Consider the following 16,938-nt stretch of genomic DNA (forward strand, 5'->3'; position numbering starts at 1 on the left):
GTGTTGGCCTGGAGAAGGGACCCTGGCCTGTCCCCTCCCAGCATGTTTCCACTGTGTCTCGAGTGTGGTTCTGAACTTCTCTGAGCTTCTCTCTGCTGATGCTTAGAGCTGGCTGAGGGCCTGGACAGGTTAACGGGAGAGATTTTGGTTGAAACCTTTTGTTTCATTTCCACTTTATTTGCTTATTTCACGAGACCATGATTCAAAACTGAACATTTTTTTTTTTTTGGAAAATGATTAAGAAAAAAATCAAATGAGGCAAATGACTGTGAACTTTGTTGAATCGTCTCTCAGTTCAGTTTAGTTGCTCAGTCGTGTCCGACTCATTGGGACCCCACGGACTGTAGCACACCAGGTCTCCCTGTCCATCACCAACTCCTGGAGTTTGCTCAGACTCATGTCCATCGAGTCGGTGATGCCATCCAACCATCTCATCCTCTGTCGTCCCCTTCTCCTCCTGCCCTCAATCTTTCCCAGCATCAGGGTCTTTTCCAAGGAGTCAGTTCTTCGCATCAGGTAACCAAAGTATTGGAGTTTCAGCTTCAGCATCAGTCCTTCCAATGAATATTCAGGACTGACTTCCTTTAGGATAGACTGGTTGGATCTCCTTGCTGTCTCTGGCTTTGTGTTTTTAAATGGGTTTTCTCGTCCCCACTTGGTGAGAGGAGGGGTATCAGCCTGTGACAGGGAGTGCTAAGCGGGGTGTGATGGAGAGACCTTATCGTGTGGTTTTCATATCTCCCCCCACCCCCCACAAAACAAGCAGAAATGAGAGGGGTGGACTTGGCTCCTCTTAGACACTGGTGCAGACACTGGTCCTCAGGCGCACTCGGTCCCGGCAGGCTCCCGGCAGAGCTGCATCGGGCTCTCAGCTCTGGCCGTTGTCAAGGTCAGAAGCCCTGCCGTCCGACGGCGGCCTCGCCCTGTTGGGCTTTAGGCTGTGTGTCCCCCAGCCCTCCTCCTTCTCCTCCTTGGTACAGGGTTCCTGCTGCCGCTGCTCGAATGGGACGATCCTGACTCAGAACCGGAGCATTCCAGGCTGCAGCGCACCTTCAGCGCTTTTGGGGTTTTAGGATGAAAAGCAGTGTTCCGTGTCACAGCCATTCTCTCGCTTCTACAAACACTGGATACTTTTGAAAGGTAGCAGGGAGGCTTGGTTAAAGGTGATATTAAGAAAAGTACGTATATGCTACATCTGCTGCTTTTTTCTGTTTGCAATAATGTTTATAAGGACTTCTGTGACATGGTGTCAGCATCCTGCTAGAGGTTGTTGCGCGCTCGCACCTGGGGGCTTCGTTTTCTGCACAAGACCACGTTCTCCTGGGGCTCCCACGTGCCCTCTGATACTGTACCCTTGCTGGGTCTTGATGACTTGTTGCTGTTGAGCCCTGTCTTCAAGCCTCTTTCGCTGAGGGAACTTTTGTGTCTGATGGCGAGTTATTTTTGCCTTTAAACTCCGAGGCCGTCTGGTAGAAGATCGCTTCTGATGGTGCAGTTGTTCAAGGTGCTGACGCCGAGGGAAGGCCTCCTGTTCCAGGAGCTAAAGATTCTGTTTTGACTTGTTTGCATTCATAGCCAAGTTTATTCCTTCTTAACTGTTTTGAATTTCCCTGTGACGTCCTTTGTAGAAACTGGGCGTTTGTTAGAGCTGCGGCTCTCGCTGACCTGTTGATTCAGTAGGATCTGTGCGGTGCTGCTGGAGTTGCAAGAGAGTCCACGGAGTCTGCTCTTAGCACAGCTTCACTGGACTGTGCTGTACAAAGGGCCCTCTCTGGCGTGTTCACATTGCTTGCAGTAGATGTATTTAGCGAAAGTTCCTCCAGGGTTGAACAGCGTGATTCAGAATTCTTAATGCTCCTCATTTTCACACGTTTTATTGATTTCATCCAGGTCAGGAGCTGACTGACTGTTTCTTACGGCCCCGCCCCCACCAGGGTCTGACACACAGAATGCAAGCCTGCTTGCCGCTTTTTGTGCTTGAAAAGCTGCCCATCCCAGCGCTTTGCCCGAACACCTGCGGTCTCCACGTAGCTTTTCATCCAGACCCGTCACGCCTGGGCCCGGGGAGCTGGCTGCTTTATTTCACTCCCACTGAAAGAATCAGGGAATGGGAGGAAGGTGGGGTCATGGATCTCTTTCTTAGGTGCTAATACACGGAAAGGGCTTTTAGAAAATTTGGGAAGGCGCTGGGGAGGGCGGAGACCTTGGAGGGCAGAGGTTTTCGCTAGGAGGTTTAGCCGAAGCTGGAGATGAGGGCCTTTGTGTTTTGCCGTGCCGGACGCTCAGTGCGTGTTGGAATCAAGTCACTGAGGGTGATGGGACAAAGACCGGGTGGCGGGTCAGGATTGCATCGGCTGCTGGTGGGTGTCTGTGGTCGCCTGTTAGCTGTAGGTCCGGTACGTGAGCAGGGACAAGCTGTGGCTGCCGGGGAGGGACAGGTCAGAGAGGCGCTCCTCACGGGGGGTCTGAGGCTCTGGAGTGGGGGCGGGGTGCAGGCGGCTGCTGCCTGGGGGCTATGCACGTGGGGTCCCCATCACCTGGGCCCTTGTGGGGTCCCTGCGTCCCCGTCCTCCCAGACGACGCTGCACCCTGGGGAGCTGCTGCTTTACTGGATACGGTTTTGGCCGTCCATGTCCTTAAAGACTTTTTGGAAGGTGTGGATGTTAGTCTCCAGTTCATCAGCTCCACTGGGAAGGAGCCAAGGCAGGTGAAGGCTGGAGGATCGCAGGGGAAAATCTGAACCCAGTGCCCGCAGGAGACCTGGCCTGGAAGTGCTGAAACCCCACTGAAGTTTTTCCGTCCTAAGGAGCCCAGCCTTTAGGAAACGCACTGCCTGAGATCTGAGTGGCCGGCAAGGCGCCCAGTTCAGCCACCCCTACCAGGGCCACTGGGGCCTCTGAGAAGAGGGCAGCTGTCTGTCTGCCCTTCCATCTCTGGGATCAGGCTCCCTTCTGTTACGTCCCTGGTGATCTGTGGCATTTGTGGTGGTGTGGAAAGGGGGCTGGGGCCACACTAGCGGGTGAGAGGCCAGCTGGTCACGCTGGGTTCCACGGAGGGGCCGGAGCGGTCCCGGAGGCAGGGTCAGCAGGGCCTGGTGGGTCATGAGTCGCTGCGTGGAGCCGGGAGACCCCAGACTCGGGAATCCATCTATCCCTGCCCAGATGTGCTGTAGACAGAGACCCCCGGGCAGGGTGTGCTCCCCGCTCTGCCCTCCCGGTGTCCAGCCTTCCTGCCCCTTCCTCTCTCGTCTCAGCGCCTCGTGCTGCACTGGCTGGCCCCTCTGCCCAGGGTCAGGCTCACACGGCCGCTGGCTCTGGCCTGGACCAAGACGTGGACGTTTCAGTTCTCAGCTGGGCTTTCTCTGAGCTCCCATGGGGCCAAGGACTTGGCGCCTGAGACCCTTGGGAAGAGGGTTTCTTTGCGTTTACAGGCACTCCACTTTCTAAACCGGAAACTCCAGCTTCTAAAGTCCACGTTACGTGGACCCTCTTATGAGTGGATCGGTGACCGATTGGCACAGACACGGCCTCAGCAGCTGTGGTTCCAAAGGAGATGCTGTTTCTAAGGCCTTTCCCGTGTGTGTTCCTACGGGGTGAGCCTGCGCTGACTCAGGGTACGGTTTCAAACATCCATGTTATCTGTGAGAAGAAAAGAGCCTTTCTCACATTGCGTGTTGTCTGAGAGAACATCACTCTAGTGCTTCTCAACCGTTTCCAGTTCTGGAACAGCTGGAGGCACTGGGGGTGGGCAGGGAGGCTGGCCTAGCCGCTGGGCCGAGCAGCCATGTGTCCCCCGGCTCCTGTGTGCTGGCCGGGCCGCCTCCGCGGGAGGACGGCTGGGCTCTGAGCCTGCCGTGGTGCCTCCCAGTGGGGGCTGCACTGTACCAGGCCTTCGCCCTTGAGGAGGACACTGGCCACTGGACTTTGCCTTCAGCCTGGTACCTGCCCATGTGGCAGGTGGACAACCCTGTGTCTCCTCCTTTGGGAGCCCCGCACTGGGGCAGAGGGGCACAGGGATCCGTGTAAGGTGGCCCCGTATTCATGGTCAAAATCCAGACCTTTCTACCCTGGAAAGGGGTGGGCCTGGCCTGCCGCCCCTGCATGGACAGCCACACACTGGAGGGGTACGTATCACCCTCTGCCCCCAGAGGGCGGCTGGACTCCACCTGGATGGGGCAGACAGGTGGCTCGAGGTATGAGTTTTTACATTCATTTGAAGACATTGGTTAAAATCACTGATCAAGACAACATCTTCACCCATATTTTGTACAAAGCCAGGGTCTATATTTTCCAGTTTTATGTCAACTAAATCCATAGATTTCCCATTTTGTTGTTCAGTCGCCAAGTCGTGTCCAACTCTTTGTGACCCCGTGGTCTGCAGCATGCCAGGCCTCCCTGTCCCCACCATCTTCCAGAGTTTGTCCAAGATCATGTCCACTGAATTAGCAGTGCCATCCAGCCATCTCATCCTCTTTTGCCTTCACAATTATTGTGGCTCCCTTTCAAGTGAGTTCTACACAAGCACGCTTGCTAGAAACAAAACTCTGCCCTAGGAAGCAGAAGCTCAGGTCCTAGTGGACGCCAGACGGGGACAGGAGCTGCTGGGCCTGCCCCACGTGACCTGAGCGTCTGGCTCTGGAACCTTCCACCACTGGCTGAAGTGCTGTTCGCGGCTGAGCCTCCCTCATCCTTTGGAAGCTTCTGGAATCTCCTAGATTGACTGAGCTCAGAGCCTCCCTGATTGCAGTGGCCTCTGTCACTTCTAAGCTATACTCATCCAAACCCAAAGACGTTCCGTGACAGCTGCAGCAGATTTAAGAAAAGGCCTGGAAAAAGTACGAATTTGTCTCGCGTTTTATAGAGTGATATCTCAATTCTGATGATCAAATTCTAGTTTTGGATTTAAAAAGAAACACGGAAAGACTCTGCGTGTGGAGTGGTTCCTTGTTTAGCAGCACGGGAGTTGCAACGTTCACGCCACTGGATGTTGACACCCGTCCTGGTGGCAGGTGTGGCTGAGGGTCAGCCTGGAGAAGTACAGAGTCCCGCATGCTCTGCAGGGGCTGGAAACGCATTTCAGGTCCCGCCCCAGTGAAGGGGAGCGGGGACCTGGGCCTGCTGGGGTGTGAGGAAGGAATAAGGGGCTAAGCAGGGAGGCGAGGGAGAGGAAGCCCCTGCCCCTGGGACACAGCAGCTTCGGGGTGCCAGCGAGGCACACCAGGGGGCCCCAGGGGGGTTTGCTTGGGGACAAGGGTGAGCCCGTGCCCCTGGGGTCCTGGACCCCCAGCTGGGAGCTGAGCTTGCAACCCCCCCTTGCAACCCGCTCTCCTCTGTGAGCAGCCGGAACCTGGTGGGTGGTGGGATGGAAGCGCCGCTTCCCCAGGGCATGGGCATTGTGGGGTGCCCTCCTCCAGCCTGCCTTGGACTCCAGGCCAGAGACTCATAAACCCACCTCCACTTCTCTCTGTCCTCGCCCGTCGCAGGGAGGAGGTATCTGAGCCGTTCTCCCCTTTGTTGCTTTCCCTCCCAGCAGAGACAGCAGTGAGGAAAGGCAAGCCAGCAGCGCTCACGCTCTGTGAGTCGTCACTCGTCCCGAGCCGGGCCGCTTCCAAGCTGCTCGTGGGTCCTGTCGGGGCTGGGGCTGTGGCCCTGGGCCGAAGCAGCCGTTTCCCCCTGGGCTCGCGCCGTTCCTGGGAAGGCAGGGCCATGGGGTGCGCCCGTCTGTCTAGGGGCAGAAGCGGGCTCTGCGGATGCGGGCGCTGCTCGCACACCTTTGCGGTGGGAAGCTCGTGGGGCCCCAGCGGAGGACCAGCAGCAGCGGCCGTGGGACGCGGCTGCCCGTCGCCAAACACGCAGTTGGGACGAAGCCCCAGCTCTTTTCCCCGTCTGCCAAACTTGGGCTCACGTTGTTTACTCTGATGAGTCCTAATCTCCTCCTCTTTCAGAGAGGTAGCCAGCTTCCTTTCCCTGGAGTTTTCTGTCGATGGGACTTCCTGCTGGTGAGACGGGAGGGAGGCCCCGAGGCGTGCCAGTGTCGGTCCGAGCCCGGCAGACACCCCACGACCTGAACCTGGGCTGTGTGTCCTGTGGTGAGGCCACTGAGGCCAGCGTGTGCCTGGTCGCCGTGCCTTCGGGGAGCCGTCTGCCCCGTCCCCTCAGGGCTCCTGCTGTGCCCGCTCACCCTTCGGTACCGCCCGTGCGGTGGCGTGAGGGCGTGTGTGTTCTCCGGGAATTTCCGATTGATTTGTGTGGAGACGATGGCGCCTTACCTCTGTGATCTTCCTGCCCAGGCCCCTGCCCCACGCCTCCAGACCATCAGCGTCGTCGGCAGCCAGATGCACAGCCCGGGGAGCCCGGGGAGACAGATGTGAGGACTCAGAGCAGCGCGGGGCCCGGACAGGCTCCTGGGGTGGATACGAGGGGATCTGAAGGGAGCAGTGACCTCACTTAAAAATACTGTTATCAGCATAAAGAATGGTGTTTTGCCGCGGGCAGCAACATGGGCACACTACAGATTGTCACACTAGGTGAACTACGGCAGACGGAAAATACCGTAGGATCCCCCTTATGTGTGCGATCTCAGCTGTGATACACAGGAACTTCTTAACAAGTGTGTTCAGCGTCCTGCAATAACCTGTAATGGAAAAGAATCTGAAAAAGTAGGTATCTGTAAACTGGGTCACTCGGCTGCACGCCCGAAGCGTTGTAACTCACCGGCACTTCACCAAGAACGTGTCTGTCAGTGTGCCTTGTCCTGCAGCCATCAGAAGGAAGTTTAACCCGAAAAAAGCTGTGTGACAGTCCCTGCCGGGGGAGCGGAGTGTGGTGCTGGTTGGTGGGGCACATGGGAACTCTGCCTGTCTACTCCGTTTTTAGTGAAGTCTATCGATAAACTTTAAAAAAATAAATGCCTAGGTGTTCTCTCTTGCCCAATCTCTATTTATGAATGATAGTAGATTGCAGATGCTTAGGCACCCAGCTTTTAAACTTTTTTCTTTGGGGATTGTTCTAAATTAGTACAGAAAGTGAAAGTGAAAGTCACTCAGTGGTGTCTGACTCTTTGCGACCCCATGGACTAGTCCATGCACTTCTCCGGGCCAGAAGGCTGGAGTGGGTAGCCGTTCCCTTCTCCAGGGGATCTTCCCCACCCAGGTCTCCCGCATTGCAGGCGGATTCTTTACCAGCCGAGCCACAAGGGAAGCCCAAATTAGTACAGAACAATCTCCTACTCTTTTTTATGGCTGTGCGTGGGGGTGACGTTGCTCGTTTAAGGAGGCACTGGGTGGATCCTGGGTTTCTTTCCAGCCCTCTCACTGCCGCTGCCGCCGCGCACAGCACTACCTGAGGGTTCCCACTGCTGAGTGCACTTGGTATTGGGGTAAGACGCGCGTCTTCTCTGGACGCACAAGCCGTCGGTGCTTCTCTTGGATTCTCACGAGAGGAAAACGCTGGTGAGCGCTGTGCAGAGTGGGAGAGGGGAACTCGGGGGCCCCAGGAGCCCTTATGCAGCCCCTTCCCTGCCCCCCCGGGAACCTCCTTTTCAGCTTCTCACACCTTGGATCAGTCTCTCCTGGTTTTGAACCTAATATAAACACAGCCACAGAACATCTGCTTGTTCTGTCCGGCTTTCTTCCCTCAACGGTTTGTCTGTGAGACTGACACCACGTGACTCAGAGCTGTGTGCTCCTTTGCCTGGGTGTGTGACATTTCATTGTATACGCAGATCACATCTGTTGTCTGTTGACGACACCTGGGTGGTTTCAGGCTGGGGCTTTTACACGCAATCCTCCCACGCATTCTTTTGATAAGGTGTGCGTGAGCCCAGTGTTCGGATTTCCTGTGCCAGGTTACGCTCTGAGAGACCTACTGGCTGCCCACTGGCCAGCGCATGGCACTCTGGCTCCTTTTTTGTTTCGGCCACTGCGACACATCTCATATTTCCACAAGTACTGAATTTGCTGAGCATCCTGTCGTATATTTATCAAACAGCTAGATGTCCCCTTTGCTGAAGTGGCTGTTTAAGTCTTCTGCTCGTTTAAGAGACTCGATTGTCTTTATTTTTCCTACTGACTCGTCGTTGTTTTCATAGGCGAGAGATGAATCCTTTGTTGATTGTTTCCTTGGCTGTTTTCTCTTAAGGCTGTGGGTTGCTTCTTCACTTTCTTAATGATGCTCTTTGATGAACAGATGTTCTTAATTTTCACATTGTCCAGCGACTGGTCATTTTATTTATGCCTGCTCGAGTGCACTGGAAAGAGCCTGTTATTTCCTGTTGTAGTTGTTGTTCAGTAGCTAAGTCGTGTCCGACTCTTTATGACCGCATGGACTGCAGCACACCAGGCTTCCCTGTCCGTCACCGTCTCCCGGAGTTTGCTCAGATTCATGTCCATTGAGTTGCTGATGCCATCCAAACATCTCATCCTCTTTCGTCCCCGTCTCCTCCTGCCTTCAATCTTTCCCACCTTCAGGACCTTTTCCAGTTGAGTCTGCTCTTCGTATCAGGTGGCCAAAGGATTGGAGCTTCATCTTCAGCATCAGCCCTTCCAGTGAATATTCAGGGTTGATTTCCTTTAGGATGGACTGGTGGATCTTGCAGTCTATTTTTTTCTAGAAGTGTCATTTTACCAAATGGATCTGTGGTCTACCTATAATTGATTTTTTAAGAAAATAGGATGTGCAGTAATGACCGAGGGCTGGTTTTCCCGTTAGGATGTTCCGCTGGCCCGTCAGCTTGTTAAAAGCTGCATCCTTCCCCCACTGCTCCGTGTTGCCACCGTGTCCGCAGTCACGGTCACACATGTGGGTCTGTTCCTGGGCTTTCTCTGTGTGTCAGTGAACACAGAGTAACTAATGGGGCTTTATGATTGCTTCTAACAGCTGGCATTGTGTGTCCTCCAGCTTTTTTGAATCATTTTAAAGACTGTCTTGGTTCTTCTTGGCCCACTGCCTTTCCATATGAATTTTAAAATCAGCTTTTCAATTTCAACAGAATACCTACTGGGATCTCAATTGGCATTTCACTGGTTTGTGTATAAAATCAGTTTGTTTTAATCTTCCAATCCGTGGATATGATACATCTTTATGTTTGGGTCTTCTTTAATTATTTCAATCACATTTTTTGTTTTGTATTCCACGGGGCAGAGTTCTTTCACATTGTCTATTAGATTTGCTTCTAGATATTTTATGGGCTGCCTTTAAAAAATTGTTCCGTTTGTTTGTATTTAGAAATACAGTTAGTTTTTGTGTAGCCACTGTGTCGCTAGACAGCTTTCAGAGTTGGCTTATTATTATTCTAGTTTATCTGTAGATTCTTTGGGATATTAATGTATACTGTTTGTGGATAGTAGACGTTTTATTTTTTTGTTGCCAAGTTTTAAACTTTTTATGTGTTTTTCTTGCTTTAGTGAATTGTCTAGGGCCTTCAATCAAATGTTAAACAGAATTAGTGGTAGTGAACATCTATGTCTTGTTTGAATATCAAGGGAAATACTTTCAACATTTCATCGTTAGGTTTTCTGTAACAGTCTTAATCAGACCAATGCAGTTCTCTTCTGTCCTTATTAGTTGAATTTTCTCATGAGTCAGTGTTAAAATACTAGGTTGAACCACATGGCATGCAGATGTTTGATCTTTTTCAATCTACGAAAATGACACTTTGATTTGGTTGGACTTAATATATTATAGGGCTTCCCAAGTGGCTCAGTGGTCAAGAGCCCACCTGCTAATGCAGGAGATGTGGGTTCCATTCCTGGGTCGGGAAGATCCCCTGGAGAAGGAAATGGCAACCCACTCCAGTATTTTTGCCTGGGAAATCGCAGGGACAGAGGAGCCTGGCAAGCTGCAGTCCAAGGGGTCGCAAAGAGTCAGAAGTGACTTAGGGCTAAACAACAACGACAAACAACAATATATTACATTTTGCTCTGCATCTGTTAATTGTATGATTCCCCCCTTTTGTTTCATTAATGTGATGAATTTTCTTGAATACTTTCTGTTAACCAGCCTTACCTTTCGTAGTAAGTCTGACTTGATTATAATATATTATCCTTCTTTTATCTGAATTCATTTTGCTTCTATTTTGCTTAATTTTTTTCATCTAAATTCATGAGTGAAATTGGTTTGTGGTTTTCTCTCCTTGAAATGTCTTTGTTCAATTTTAATATGAAGTTTATACTGGCCTCTTAAAATGGAATGAGATTATCCTCTTTTTCTATTCATAGAGTTGACAGAATTTTTTTTAAAAGTCAGATGGTAAATATTTTGTGGAACATATATGGTTTCCATTGCATATTTTTCTTCCTTTTTTTTAAAAAAAAAAAAAAAAAACAGGCACTTAAACTTGTAAAAATCAGTCTCACTTGTACAAAGTGAGGCCACAGATTGATACGGCCTTGGGCCATAGTTGTCAGATCTTCAATGGATTAGAGTTTATCTAAGGTTGTGTTGTTACTTCTTTTTTAAATATTTGGAAGAATTCATTGGTGAACCCATGTTGTAGTTTTCTAAAGGATGATTTCTAAATTATACCCTCAACTGATGTAGGACTCTTCAAAGTTTCTAGTTTTCTTGTGTCAGTTTTGATGTGTTTAGTTTTTCTCAGAATTTTTTTCTTTCTGTCTAAAATTTCAAATGTACTGGTGTAGGTTTTTAAATACCCTTGTGTTATCTGTGTGGTGTCTGTAGGATTTATCCTGATGTCTCTTTCATTCACATCTCTTGTTCATTCTTTCTCTTTTTTTTCTCCACTGGACTTTCTGGGACAGTTGTTTTAATATTTGCAAACAACCAGGTTTGATTTTCTTCATTCTATTAGATATTCTTTTAAAAAATCAATTTCTGATCTTATTGCTAGTATTTCCTTTTATTCTCTGGATTTACTATTTTTTTTCAGTAATTGAGACAAATATTTATGTCATTGAATTTATTCCCAAATTTTCTTCTTTCATAATGCATGCTCTTAAAGCAGTAATTTTCACCTATATTTGACTTTTCTGGATCACATAGGTATTTTAATGTCATTTTCATTATGATTCAGTTTAGAATAATAGCTAATTTCTTTTTTGATTTCTTCTTTGACTCACGGGTTATTTTATTTCTTTATTTCAGCCTTTTGTGCGTTTCTTAGTATTTTGCTTTTGTTACTGATTTCTACTTTAATTTCATTATGGTCACTGAATTCTTATTTACTTTCAGCTTTTAAAAACTTTTTGTATTTTCCTTTATCATGATATAGTCAATTTTATAGATTTTTATATTTATTTGAAGAGAATAATTGAGATTCGTCAATTCTGCGTGTGTCTATTGAGTCAAATATGTTAATCAGCATGCTCAGATCTTCTGTTACTTTCCTGATTTTTGTGGTCTGCTTTTTCTGTCAGTTACTGAGAAGGATACTTTAAAGTTCCTCGTTCTGATTGTGAGTTGGTGTTCATTCTTTTGCTGTTGTTCTTGTTCAGTTGCTAATTCCGTTCGACTCTTTGTGACTCCATGGACTGCAGCACGCCAGGCTTCCCTGTCCATCACCATCTCCCGGAGCTTGCTCAAACTCATGTCCATTGAGTCGGTGATGCCATCCAACCATCTCATCCTCTGTTGCCCCCTTCTCCTCCCGACTTCAGTCTTTCCCAGCATCAGGGGCTTTTCCAATGAGTCAGCTAATATGTAAGCGTCCCAGCGAGGAGACACGCATGAACCCTCCGCATGGGCAGGCTCTGAAGGCGTTTTACTTCCCAGGGTCTGCTCCTCACCCTCCGCGTGGAACCTGGTATGTCAGCAAATGCCTCTTGGGGGAAATGGGCTCAAACCGTGCCCTCCTCTCCCTTTCTTTCTCTTTCCTGTCTTGGCCCCTCAAGTCTGCCTTGGTAGCTCTCTGACTCCAAAGCCTTCATGATACACATGTATGTTTTTATGTTAACCGCTGTGCTGCAGGGCTGGCCCGACGTGGGCTAGTTGGCCGGAGCCGAAGAGGAAGGTGCCACGTAGTGAGTGGAAGGGTTCCCGGGTGACTGTCCCGGCGTGCCCTGACCTTTCTGTTCCAGTGAAGTAACTGCCGGGCACACTTCATAGTGGACCGAAGTGTACCTGCGGCCCGGGGCTGCTCTCGCAGCACTTCTGCTCGGGTGTTTTACGAGGTGATTGATGTCACACCTTATAAACGTCCAGTCCCAGATCTGAGTGCAGCGCACACTTGGCTAGCGCCTTCCTGCCAGCCTGCCTCCCCCGCCTCCTCCCCTTGCTTTTAACTTACTTTTTTTTTTTTTCCCCCCAGAGTGAATAAAGAATTCATTCCAGATTTAGCTTGAGAATTATTTTGTAGGACATTGCCTGTCATGCCTGTAGTGGGGATGGTTTCTGCACTGGGCAGGGTGGAGCTCACACAGCCCTGGCCACATTTGCATTGTGTGTTGAGAAGGGGGTGGGGTCGGGTAGTAAAGGGTCCCTCAGCTCCTTCCTCCTCTGAGATTCCATGGTTCTCACGTTCAAGTGGCAGCCAAGGCTGGCAAGGTTGGAAGTAAGCCACAGGTCAGCAAATAGCGACTTGGGGATTTTTATACTTAGGGGCAGCATTGTGAGACAGCATCTCTTTCATGGCTTCTGTTTTTTTGTGTGTGCAGGGGAGGCTGTGGGTGGAAACTACTTTCCCCATTAAAATTCACTTTTTCTGTTTTCTAACACATGCATTGCATATAATGTGGTTACCTTATAAATACCATGTTTGGTTTTTTAGAAGTATATTTTCTTCCTGTAGTTGCTAATCTAGACCTTTTGAAAATAAATATAATTTTGTTGTTGCTCTTCCGTCAGTAATTTTGCTGTTGTTCAGTTGCTCAGTCATGTCCGACTCTTTGTGACCCGACCCCATGGACTGCAGCACGCCAGGCCTCCCTGTCCATCACCAACTCCCGTTGTTTACGCAAACTCACATCCACTGAGTCGGTGATGCCATCCAACCATCTCATCCTCTGTCGTCTCCTTGTCTTAGCCTCAGCCTTTCCCAGCATCAGAGTCTGTTCTTCACATCAGGTGGCCAGAGTATTGGAGCTTCAGCTTCAACGCATAATTTTACTTACAGATAGTTGAATTACAGATTGCTAGTTTTCAGGATATGCAGAAGGCAATGGCACCCCACTCCAGTACTCTTGCCTGGAAAATCCCATGGACGGAGGAGCCTGGTAGGCTGCAGTCCATGGGGTCGCTAAGAGTTGGACACAGCTGAGTGACTTCCCTTTCGCTTTTCACTTTCATGCATCGGAGAAGGAAATGGCAACCAACTCCAGTGTTCTTGCCTGGAGAATCCCAGGGATGGGGGACCCTGGTGGGCTGCAGTCCATGGGGTCACACAGAGTCGGACACGACTGAAGCGACTTAGCAGCAGCAGCAGTGTTCAGGAAGCCAGCGCTTCCCTCCCTGCAGGAGGTGAGGCTTTATGACCAGGAGACCACCTCAGCACTGCAGTCAGTTACTTTGTTTTTCTGGAATGCACGTCCTGCCTAGAGATAACCAAGCCTGAGGGTTGGCTGACCTGGGAGCCCCGGCTCCTCCCTGGGGTCAGCGGAGATCCGAACCTTCTTGGTGGCAGGGAGCAGCCTCTCCGAGGGCCGGGGCCCCGACAGGCCTGCTTGGCCACATGCCTTGTGGTGGGCTGCTGCAGCCCTGCCTGCCCTGCTGAGCGCTGAGGCCTGCGTTCAGGCAGCTGATGGGGCCCGGTGCTTCTCGTCCAGAGACCCAGGCAGGACATGCCGCTGCTGCTGGCCTGGCGGCTCCTGCTCTTGCACAGGACTCCCCCTCCCTGGCCTTTTGAGGTGCCTTGGTCCAGGTCACCACGACGCCACAACCAGGCTCCCCCGTATGGTCTGGGAGGTGCTGAAACCAGCATCTGTGTTGGCGAGTGAAGTGCCATTGTGACACGGTGCAGGGGCTTCCCTGGGGGGTGGCAGCTGGTGGGTCGTCAGTTCGGGGAGGGGGAGGCTTGGCAGTGGTGTGGCCTCCCTGTCCCTTCTCACTGTGCCCCCTGCAGCTGGAAGGATGAGGTGCTCGTGATGGGCCTGCGGAGCCGCCCTCGGGCGCTCACAACCTCCTCCGCCGAGCTCCCCGGCACTGTCTGAGTGCCCTCTAGAAGCGGGCTGCAGGGCTCCCACCCTGGCCCCCCCGGGAACCGGTGACCGTCCCTCTGGGCTCGGCTTCTGAGAACTGAGGTCACATGGAGAGGCTAGTCCTGGGGGCTGCCGTGAGGGCTGGCGGGGTGGGCGGGGCCAGGGGGCGGGGCCAGGGGGCGGGGCCAGGGGGCGGGGCCAGGGGGGCGGGGCCAGGGGGGCGGGGCCAGGGGGCGGGGTGGGCGGGGCCAGCATGTGGCCTGGCCCGGCTGCGCCCAGAGTGGCAGCTGCCGTGCTTGTCACGAGGCCCAGGCCCAGCCCCAAGCGTCTGGCACGTCTCACGTTCATCACCCTGGTCAGGCTCAGGCCCTTTTGATAAACATAAACACCCCGTGTCTTTTCGTGTTTGAAACTTGAGAACCGCTGACATCATTTCTGAAAGCAGATTCCAGCGAGGGTGTTTGCACACGTCTGCCCATCGGCCTCCCCTCCCCCCGGCCAAGACCAACTGCCGGCCTGGTCCAGACGGTCCCACCTGCTGCTGCCCGGGCACAGGCGGCACAGAGTGGGGCTGCCAGCGAGGGGGGGTCCCCGGCAGGCAGGGGGCAGGCGCGCGAGGCCAGCGGACGGGTGGGGGGCTGTGTGACCTTGTTCCCCGCTCCCTCCGGCGCACGACTCTCGGGCCTGCTGCCCTGAGACCATGGACCGGGACCAAACGTCTGTGTTTTCACGTTTTTCTCCTTGGTAATTAGTGATTGCAAAGTTTAAAGGCCAGCTCTTGAGGAAGGCATTTTGCCATCATAAAAGATGGGGGGCACGCATTGCCCCAGCAGGAGAACCTGCCTGCAGGTCTGCCCAGCCCGCCGTGGTCCCCCAGGACCTTCTGGAGTCTCCTGGGCCCCAGGAGGGCTGGCAGAGGCCCTGGCTTCCGTCTGGGGAGAAGCGGCCCGCAGAGGGCAGGGCGAGCCGTGCGGCTGGACTCCGCACCCGGTTCTGGGCCTCGCTCTCCCGGCCTGGGAGCTCTGCCCACGCTCGGCCCTGTGGCCTGTGGGCCCCGGGCGTGCTGCCGCTCCCTGGCAGCCCGGGGCCTGGAGGGAGAGCTCCGCTTACACTCTCAGCCCGTCAGGCGGGCCGTGGCCGCCGAGTGGTCTCTTAAAAAGAATTCCTCCTCCCCCGGTGGATTTCTGGCATGCAGCGTCGGGGCGCTCTCGCGTCAGTCAGTCGTCATAAGCCCTCCGTTGTCCGGATCAGACATAAACAGCCTGCCCAGCCCCGCCGTTCCTGACTCCCGGCCAGCTCGGCGGCCCTGGGAGAGCCAGCAGGGGCGGCCGGGGGAAGGCGCCCAGCGCCTCTGTGTGCGGCCAGGCCCTTCCTCTGAGGGCCCGAGCTCCCCAGACGGTCACTGGGATGGGGCTGGCAGAGACATGCCTTCTGTACTGAAGTGTGCATTTCTTCCCCCGGCCTCCCGTGTCAGTGACACCATGGCTTCGCTGTCAGGAATGTTTGCCTCCCCCCAGTGGGTCGTCTGTGCATGAGGTTTCAGTCTCATTTTGGCCTCTGGGAAGCCCTCACCCTTCAGACCCTAAGCCTGTGTAGCCTCCTGTAAAACTCCTCTGATGCTTTACATCAGCACGTGCCATCTTCTGCGAGTCCCTGGGCTGAGTCCCATCCCGAAATTCTCTCTGTGGAAGTTTTTCCGCCGAGGCGCCCTGGCAGTGCTCCCCCCATGTCATCAGAAAGGGCTGGAAACCAAATGACACGCCATCCCCAAAGCCCCAGTTTACAAGGGAGCAGGCTCGGGCCTGCGTCATGGTTCCTCCAGGGTGACTCGGAGACAGAGCCTGGGCCTCCAGTGTTTCCGTGGGTCATTCAGGCAGTTGGCATGGTGTAACTGAGCCCAGCTGCAGGTGAGTCCTGCAGAAATCCTGGCCTCCAGGACGTCTTCAAGGAGCTTGCCTTCCTAACCAGCGTGGCGAGGGGTCCAGGGGGATGGGCCTGGGGGAGTGGGCTTGCTTTCACCTTCAGGAGGAGGAGCGATGGGCCATCTGGGCCCCTGACTGGAGGGTGTGCAGGCAAGCCCTAAGAAGGTGGTACCGGCCACCCGGGTGGCCTGTGGGATGCTTGCTAGCAGGTGCAGGAGGTGTGGGCAGAGTGTGGCCATTCCCTTGGGCTCGGCCAGTGGGTCTGCAGGCTTGCTCCAATTTCCAGGCGCCCGCAGGGCCCAGAATGCTCCCTGGGGTCCTGTGTCCAGGCCCTGTGTCCTGATTCCAGTCCTGTGAAACAGGCACAGGTTTTTAGGGAGAAGGGCAGCCACTGGGCCAAGTCCACGCCAGCCAGAGGCTGAATCCAGTTGTCCGGCCGCAGGGCCCTCCGTCTCTGCGTGTTGCGGCCTGTGCTGAGGCTGGAGCAAGGACCACACTTTCCAGGAGCACCCGTGAGTGAGCAGCAGAGACCAGGTGTATGAGATGCTGACTTCCCTGCCGGGCTGATGAGAGGACCGCCCTGTACTGGGTGGGCAGCGGAGGCCAGTCTTGCCGCCTGCGCCTCGGGGCTCCACACCGTGGCCGAAAGCAGGATCTGGAAGCTAGTGTGCCTTCTGCTGCGGGGGGCAGGGCCCCTCTGCTCCCCTGCTGTGCTCCCCATCACCCCAGAAGGAGCCTCCGAGAGCATCAGCTCAGCCACGGGGCTGGGCGCTGCCCCCCTGGGACACTGGTGGGCCGGCCCGCGCTTCCTTGCGGCTCCGCACATCAGAGACTTGCAGACACTTGCGCAGGAAGCCCGTTGGTTCATCGTTGGGGCTGAAGCCTGGCAGCGGGTGCAGCTGCGAGGAGCTGCAGCTGAGGGCTGTG

General features: G+C 53.4%; 1 protein-coding gene across 4 annotated transcripts in view; it reads left to right on the plus strand.

The window, feature by feature from the left end:
- HDAC4 (histone deacetylase 4) overlaps positions 1 to 16,938 on the plus strand; it is a 287,523-nt gene that overhangs the window by 57,794 nt on the left and 212,791 nt on the right. The window contains exon 1 of one of the 4 annotated variants that reach the window (XM_086394180.1): positions 7,311 to 7,450. The exons of the other annotated variants lie outside the window; for them this stretch is intronic. The gene's annotated coding sequence lies outside the window, so the exon portion shown is untranslated. Of the gene's footprint in view, positions 1 to 7,310; positions 7,451 to 16,938 lie in introns of those variants that run through there. 4 annotated transcript variants of the gene reach the window in all.

This window comes from Bos grunniens, chromosome 3 (genome assembly GCF_055505025.1).
Source record: "Bos grunniens cultivar Pamir isolate PY7600 chromosome 3, Bosgru_T2T1.0, whole genome shotgun sequence".
Lineage (NCBI taxonomy): Eukaryota > Metazoa > Chordata > Mammalia > Artiodactyla > Bovidae > Bos > Bos grunniens.